Source organism: Echinops telfairi, unplaced genomic scaffold (genome assembly GCF_000313985.2).
Source record: "Echinops telfairi isolate 266 unplaced genomic scaffold, ASM31398v2 ScPeMD7_2573;HRSCAF=3158, whole genome shotgun sequence".
Taxonomy (NCBI): Eukaryota; Metazoa; Chordata; class Mammalia; order Afrosoricida; family Tenrecidae; genus Echinops; species Echinops telfairi.
The window spans coordinates 56307-63325 of record NW_022106471.1 but is presented as its reverse complement, the minus strand read 5'-3'; the positions used below and the strand labels follow the sequence as shown (position 1 = coordinate 63325).

The following is a 7019-nucleotide window of genomic DNA, read 5'->3' as shown; positions in this document are numbered from 1 at the left end:
CAAGTCTGTGAGAGCCAAAACACAACCTTGTGTATGTTCCACTGGAATCTAGAAAGCATTTCAAGAACAGATTTGATGCATTGAATACTAATAATGGAAAATCACACGAGCTATGGGATGGCATCAAGAATATGATACATAAAACTAATTGTGTTTGTACAACTCTTTTTAATATTAATCACTGAATTGTATGATGTGAATTATATGTCAATAAAACCGTTTAAAAATTATGAAGTTAAAAAAATATGACACATTTCATCTTTATTGCAAATATATCCAAGGATGTGGAGGCAGAGTTATGAACCTCTGAAGCCGTGGTGGTATTGTGGATTATGCATTGGGGCTGTGAGCTGCAAGGCAGCCACTTGAACTCAGCAGCCTCTCTTTGGGAGAAACATGAAACTTCCTGCTCTAGTAAACATTTAAAGCCTTGGAAAGTCACACAGGCAGTTCTTCTCTGCCCTATGGGTTGCTGTGAGTCAAAATCGACTTGATGACAGTGCGTTTGAATTTTGAGGGAATGAGTCACTGGGACTAGGAGCTTAGGACCATAGTTTCAGTGGACGCCAAGGTCTATTGATATAATATAGTTCACAAAGACATCTAAATCCTCCGCGGATGAGTAACAACTGAGGTCTTAAAAGCACATGAGTAGTTATCTAAGCCGCAACCATTGCTCTCTCCCTGTCCAGAAGAAAGATGAGTGACGAAACGGAAAGACAGTCCAGTGGACTAATGGACCACACAAACATCAGGCTTCACAACCCTGAGACCAGAAGAACGATATGGTATCGAATCACCACCACCACTGCTCCGAAAAGGATCACATTAGAAGGTCCTGGGGAGAGTGGGAGAAAAATGTGGAACAAAACTCAAAATCATAAAAGAGGCCAGGCTTACTGATCAAAAAGCAGTGGAACCCCTTAGACACTCTTCAGGTCTGGAACTGAACCCACCCGTGTTAGAATAATCTACCATTTGAGTTGAAAAGGTCACCATCTACCCAATGGCAATGTTCAGAGGGTTGAGCAAGGAGGAGGAATAAAAACAGGAAACGGGGAAAGCAGAATAAGTAAGTGATGGTTCATTGAAGGGATTGCAGTGGATGAGCTGAAACAAATGTGAAACTGATGATCTCCCCTGTAAACCTTCCCCTAATTCACAAGAAAACATTAAACAAACATACATCTTACAAAAGATAATTAAAAAGACAGGAAAACAAAGGCCAAAGTGAATGTCAAAAAAGACTGCAACTTGCTCTTGAACAAAGAGTAGCTAAAGCAAATGGAAGAGATGATGGAGTAAAAGAGCTAAATAGAAAATGTCAAAGGGCATTTCCAGAATTCAAAGTGAAGCATTACCATAAAATATACAAAGACCTGGAGTTAGAAAACCAAAAAAGCCCTCAAAAGGAAGAACATGTTCAGCATATCTGAAGCTGAAAAAAATTGGGGAAAAAATTAAATTCTCAAGTTGTAATATTGAAGGATTCTATGGGCAAACTATTAAAAGGCAGGAAACATCCCCCAAAAATGGAAAGTCGTGGAACAGAACTAAAGCTCATAAAAGAAACCAGATTTATCGGTCAGATGGAAACTGGTGGGACCCCCAAGACTAAGGTCCTTGCTTTTCACCTCTGGAAGTGAGCTGACCTTCATGTTAGACTAATCAACCATTTAAGATCAAAAGGGCAGCCTTTACCGAAGGAAAGTTCCCAGGGTTGGGAAAGAAGAAGGAATGAAAACAGGAGACAGGAAAGACATGAGATAAGCGATGGTACATTGAGGGGATTACAGTGGATGAGTTAAATCAGAATTTGTCAAAAATGTTGATATAAAACTATGATATGGCTCTGGGAGAGGGCCCATGTGCTGGCTTGGCTTTTAATCTGAACAGGGAGAAGCCCTTGGCAGTACTGCCTCCTAGCGTCATTCTGAGAATTTGGTCGCAGGTGTGGTGAATGGAGACCTTGGGCAAACATTTGTACTCATTCCTGGCATCCGGAGTCAGGGTTTTAACCCTTCTGACTGACTCTGGACCACACCTCATTCACCTGTGTCCAAACTGACGTGGTTCTGCTTCCACTCCCAGTCCGCTTTGTGAAGTGTGCTCTTGTGCTCAAATAGCACATTCACCAAGACGTCCAGAAACTGGAGCTGGAATGGACACCGTGGCTGTTGAAGATGTGGCTGTGGACTTTTCTCTGGAAGAATGAGCCTTGATGGCTCATTCTCAGAGGAAACTCTATAGACATGTGATGATGGAAACGTTCAGAAACTTGGCCTCAGTCGTTTCCCCAAACCTTGATGATGTAGAAAAGCTATCCACTTGAAAATACAATGATAGTAACATTCCTGAAAAATGTACCTGGTCCTCCTCAGTAGGAGAAATATGTGAATTTCGTGTCAATAAAGATCAGGATTAAAAAAACAAAAGATCAGAATAATAAGCACAGCACTTAAATAAGCAGAACACTTAAGGGAGTTTTCTGGGCACATAATCCACCTATTACACAATTCAGCAGGTCAAACATATCAAGAATAATTGTACAATCATTGCCACAAGCAATTTTAGAACCTTTCTTTCGTGATAAAATATCTTTTAGAATGACTTGTGTGGGACTTCTGGGAAGATGGCGCTAAATTAGCCCCCCTTCTCCTCTTCCCTCTCCCTGCTCTCCAAACAAGACCTTGACTCTTCCGAGATGTCTCCAAACTCTCCCAGACCAATTAGCAAGACATGTGCACTATCTTGTAAGACTTTGAGTTACGACCTGCAGCTGTGCTCTTCCCTCCAACCCTGCTACCCAGCCAACATGATAAAAATGTAAACTGTCAGCCAGAGGTCCACGAGCAGGCCAGAGATTCGGAACAGAGCTCTTGTTTTCCCTTGGCTGTGGCTACTGAGCTAAGTCAGTTCCGAGGACATCCTAAGCCAATGGCAGCAAAGTGGACAAACTGCCCACCCTCACATCCCCTTCCAACCCCAAACATCAGAAACACAGCCAGTGTGACCAAGAACAGTGTGACCCCCAACAACAAAAAATTATGTACAAATTGTTTATAATTTCTCTGTATTGAACCTCAAAACAACTAATAAATACCAGTTACCAAAAGAGGGGGAAAAAGAAACTGGTATGCCTAGTCAACCTTCACTTAATTGACAATTGTGTGTGTGTTCATGAAGAAGATAAAAGGAGTACACAGAGTCACTGTACCAGAAGGAATTGATTACCGTTCAACCATTTCAAGAAGGAAAGACTTCACCAAAAAAGTAAAAAGAGAGTTCACATATGGCGGGTGGGGGGCAGGGGGGGGACTGGCAATGATATATCAGATAAAGGGCTAATTTTAAAAATCTATAGAAAACTACATCACGTCCAGAGCCCCAGAGTCAAAGCCGGTTCCTGTTCCAACTGAGCAGTGGCCCATTGCTTCATTCTCTTCCAACATGACAGATGCCGCCGCATCCTTCGCCAAGGACATCTTGGCAGGTGGAGTGGACAAGGCCATCTCCAAGACGGCGGTAGCGCCCATCAAACGGGTCAAGCTGCTGCTGCAGGTGCAAATCACTGCAGAGAAGCAGTACAAGGACATCGTCAACTGTGTGGTTCGTATCCCCAAGGAACAGGGAATCCTGTCCTTCTGGCATGGTAACCTGGCCAATGTCATCCGATAATTCCCCACCCAGGCTCTCAACTTTGCCTTCAAAGGAAACACAAGCAGCTCTTCCTGGATGGTGTGGACAAGAGGACCCAGTTCTGGCACTACTTTGCAGGGAACCTGGCATTGGGTGGTGCCACGGGGGGCAAATCTTTGCGCTTTGAGCTCCCTCTTGACTTTGCCCATACCCATCTAGCAGCTGATGCGGGCAAAGTCGGCGCCGAACAAGAGTTGAAAGGCCTCGGTGACTGCCTGGTTCAGATCTCCAAGTCTGATGGGATTAGAGGCCTGTCCCAGGGCTTCAACATGTCTGTGCAGGTGTGGGGAGAAGGAGAGGGTCCCCCACAAATCATCACTGATCTGGTAGGCACAATTGTACAGCTATAATAAGTAAAGATTATAGTAAAGTCATGGAAAGCATGAGAGGTAGAGGAGAGTTTGTAGTAATTGAGTCAGACACATTTCGTGGTAGCATGCTCACCTCAGCCCTGCTTGGTGGTCCTCGTGGGGGGAGCCTGGCCATGAGAGCAGGAGAGACCCTGGGGTGAGAGCAGGAGAGCCCACAGGACCGAGGACCGGGGAGAGCTCTTTCTTTATTGCTAACCAAGTGTTATATCTCTTTAGGGGGACATGATTACAGGTAACCATACGTCACAGGAAGGGGCAGTACAATAGACATACACATTGTAGGAAGGGGATCTATGATAGGCATAAGCGTAACAGGAATGGGAAGGTCTTGGGGTATACATGTGACAAGATGGGCGGACCCTGATTCATGATGGCGGCCTAACCTTGGTCATCCTTGGGCGAGTTTTGACCTCTCTGGTGTCTCCTACAAGGAAACAGACAACTACTATCCTTATCAGAAGGCAGTGGGCCCTACTTGTAGGATAAACAATGGTGTCTGCTTGGCCTAGATGGCTGATAGCTCTTAGGGAGAATGTCCCCTAATCTACTCCTGATGACCTCCAAGTGTATAGTCATTCTCAAGCAGCTAAGTCTGGCATATATTTAGGGGAGACAACTTGGGAGAAATCCTTCTGTTTCCCACATGCAGGGGATGATCATCTACCAGGCTGCCGACTTCGGCATCCATGGCACCACAAAGGGAATGCTTCCAGATTCCAAGAACACCCACACCTTCGTCAGCTGGATGATTGCACAGTCCGTCACAGCCGTGGCTGGGTGACTTCCTACCCATTTGGCAGTTGCCAAATGATGATGCAGTCGGGGCGTAAAGGAACCGTTATCATGTACACCGGCACACTGGACTGCCGGAGGAAGATCGCTCGGGAGGAAGAGAGCAAAGCATTCTTCAAGGGCGCCTGGTCCAAGGTGCTCAGAGGCATGGGTGGTGCCTTTGTGCTGGTCTTGTACGATGAAATGAAAAAGTACACGTAAGTTATTTCCTAGTGGGTTTCCCCCTGTGAATAGGCATGTTGTGTTATATAACATATCTCAGGCATTCGTGGCAGACGGTTGGCTGTCTAGATCAAGGGCAACTACATACTGGTTACAAATGGGAAGCAATAATCATCCGACCAGTTTTCTCTTAACGTCATTTCCACGATGATCATGATGATGATGGGACTCAACTCTATTGTTTATTTCAGTCACTCCTAATAAGTAAGTACATTTGAATAAATAAAAACTATCTGAAACACACAAAAAAGAAAGAAAACTACATTCCTTTTATAAGAAAAATACAAATAACCCAATTTTTAAAATAGGCACAAGACACGAATAGAACATATAACATCCAAGTGGTCAACAATGATATGAAAAAAATACTCACATTCATGAGCCATAAGAGAAATATAAATTAAAACCACAATGATCTATCACCTGACACCGACATGTTTAGCAAAAAGAAAAAGAAAATAAATGCTGGAGAGGATGTGGAGAGATTGGAATGCTCCTTCATTGCTGCTGAGATAGCAGAATTGTACAACCACTATAGAAAACAGTATGGTGCTTTCTTAAACAAATGCAAATACCTTATGATTCTGTAATCTTTGTACTTGGTATTGTGGTGAAGTGAAATTTCTTAATATAGCTCTTACTCAAGTCTCTGTTACTCCCACCAAATGATTGCAACAAAGTGTAACACTAATAGAGAGACTGGTCAGTTTTTGTTACCACTTTCGCTCCAGCTAGAAGAGATAAGGGTGGGGCTTCACCAGTTGTCCAGCAGCAGAGCAAGCCCAGGCCCATTTTGGAAGAGAACGTCCAAGATAACTGTCTGAAGTGGCAGAGGCTGCTGAGGCCAGAGGCATCAGACTATGGTGCAGAAACTCAGAGGAGCAGGGCTGAAACTATGGGGTATCTTCTCATTTGGCCCAAGACTATGGAATTGTGAGACAAAACCACAGGCAGGCTGGCTTCCCAGCTGATGGAGGCAAAGGCCAAAGGAACACAGAGACTGAAGACCAAAGAGGGACTTGGCTACTGGCTGAGGAGACCAATGAATGTGTCATCGTCGTTGAATGATCCTGACTTGTGGTAACATAACTTCCTTAATAAATCTCATTTAACTGTGAGTTCTGTGTGACCTTTGCAACAAATGGTCAAACCCAGTATTAGAGTGGTGTTAGGGGAACAGTTAGTGTTCAGAATAGGCAAAGATGTACTGGCGGGTGATGGTTGTACTGGAAAAATGACATTTGTGAAATGTTAACTGACTGGTGAATTTGAGATGTAGCCAGCTGAGGCGTTGAGGTACATCCCCTTGCGTTTCATACTAACAAAGGACCGATTAAATTCAACCTGTGGGATACGGCTGGTCAAGAAAAATGTGGAGAACTGAGAGATGTGGCGATTATATCCAAGCCCAGTGCACCTTCATGATGTTCAGTGTAACCTCAAGGGTTACTTACAAGTATAAGCCCAACTGGCTTACGGATCTGGTTCAAGTACTTGAGAACATACCCATTGTGTTGTGTGGCAACAAAGTGGGCGTTAAGGACAGGAAAGTTAAGGCAAATCCATTGTCTTCCACCAAAAGAAGAACCTCCAGTATTTTGACATTTCTGCCCAAAGTAACTACAACTGTGAAAAGCCCTTCCCTCAGCTTGCTAGAAAACTAATTGGAGGCCCTAACCTGGGCCCTAACATGGTTGCCATGCCTGCCCCTGCCCCACCCCAGCGGTTGTTATGGGCCCAGCTTTGGCAGCACAAGATGAGCATGATTTAGAGGTTGCGCAGACAAGTCCTCTCCTGGATGAGGATGATGACCTTTTCCCAGAGAATGAAGCTGGAGCCCGGCATCAGAAGTCTAGTTTTCTAGGCATCTGTCCTGTGATGTCAGTGGTGTAGCGTATTTGCCACTCTTACTATATGGCTGAGCTGAACATGCTC

At 44.3% G+C, this 7019-nt stretch overlaps 2 pseudogenes; both read left to right on the top strand.

Annotated features, from left to right (window-relative positions):
- The first annotated feature begins 3450 nt into the window (after positions 1–3450).
- LOC101647870 lies at positions 3451–5063 on the top strand (annotated as a pseudogene).
- Positions 5064–6225: 1162 nt separating this feature from the next.
- LOC101654116 lies at positions 6226–6977 on the top strand (annotated as a pseudogene).
- The last annotated feature ends 42 nt before the right edge of the window (positions 6978–7019 follow it).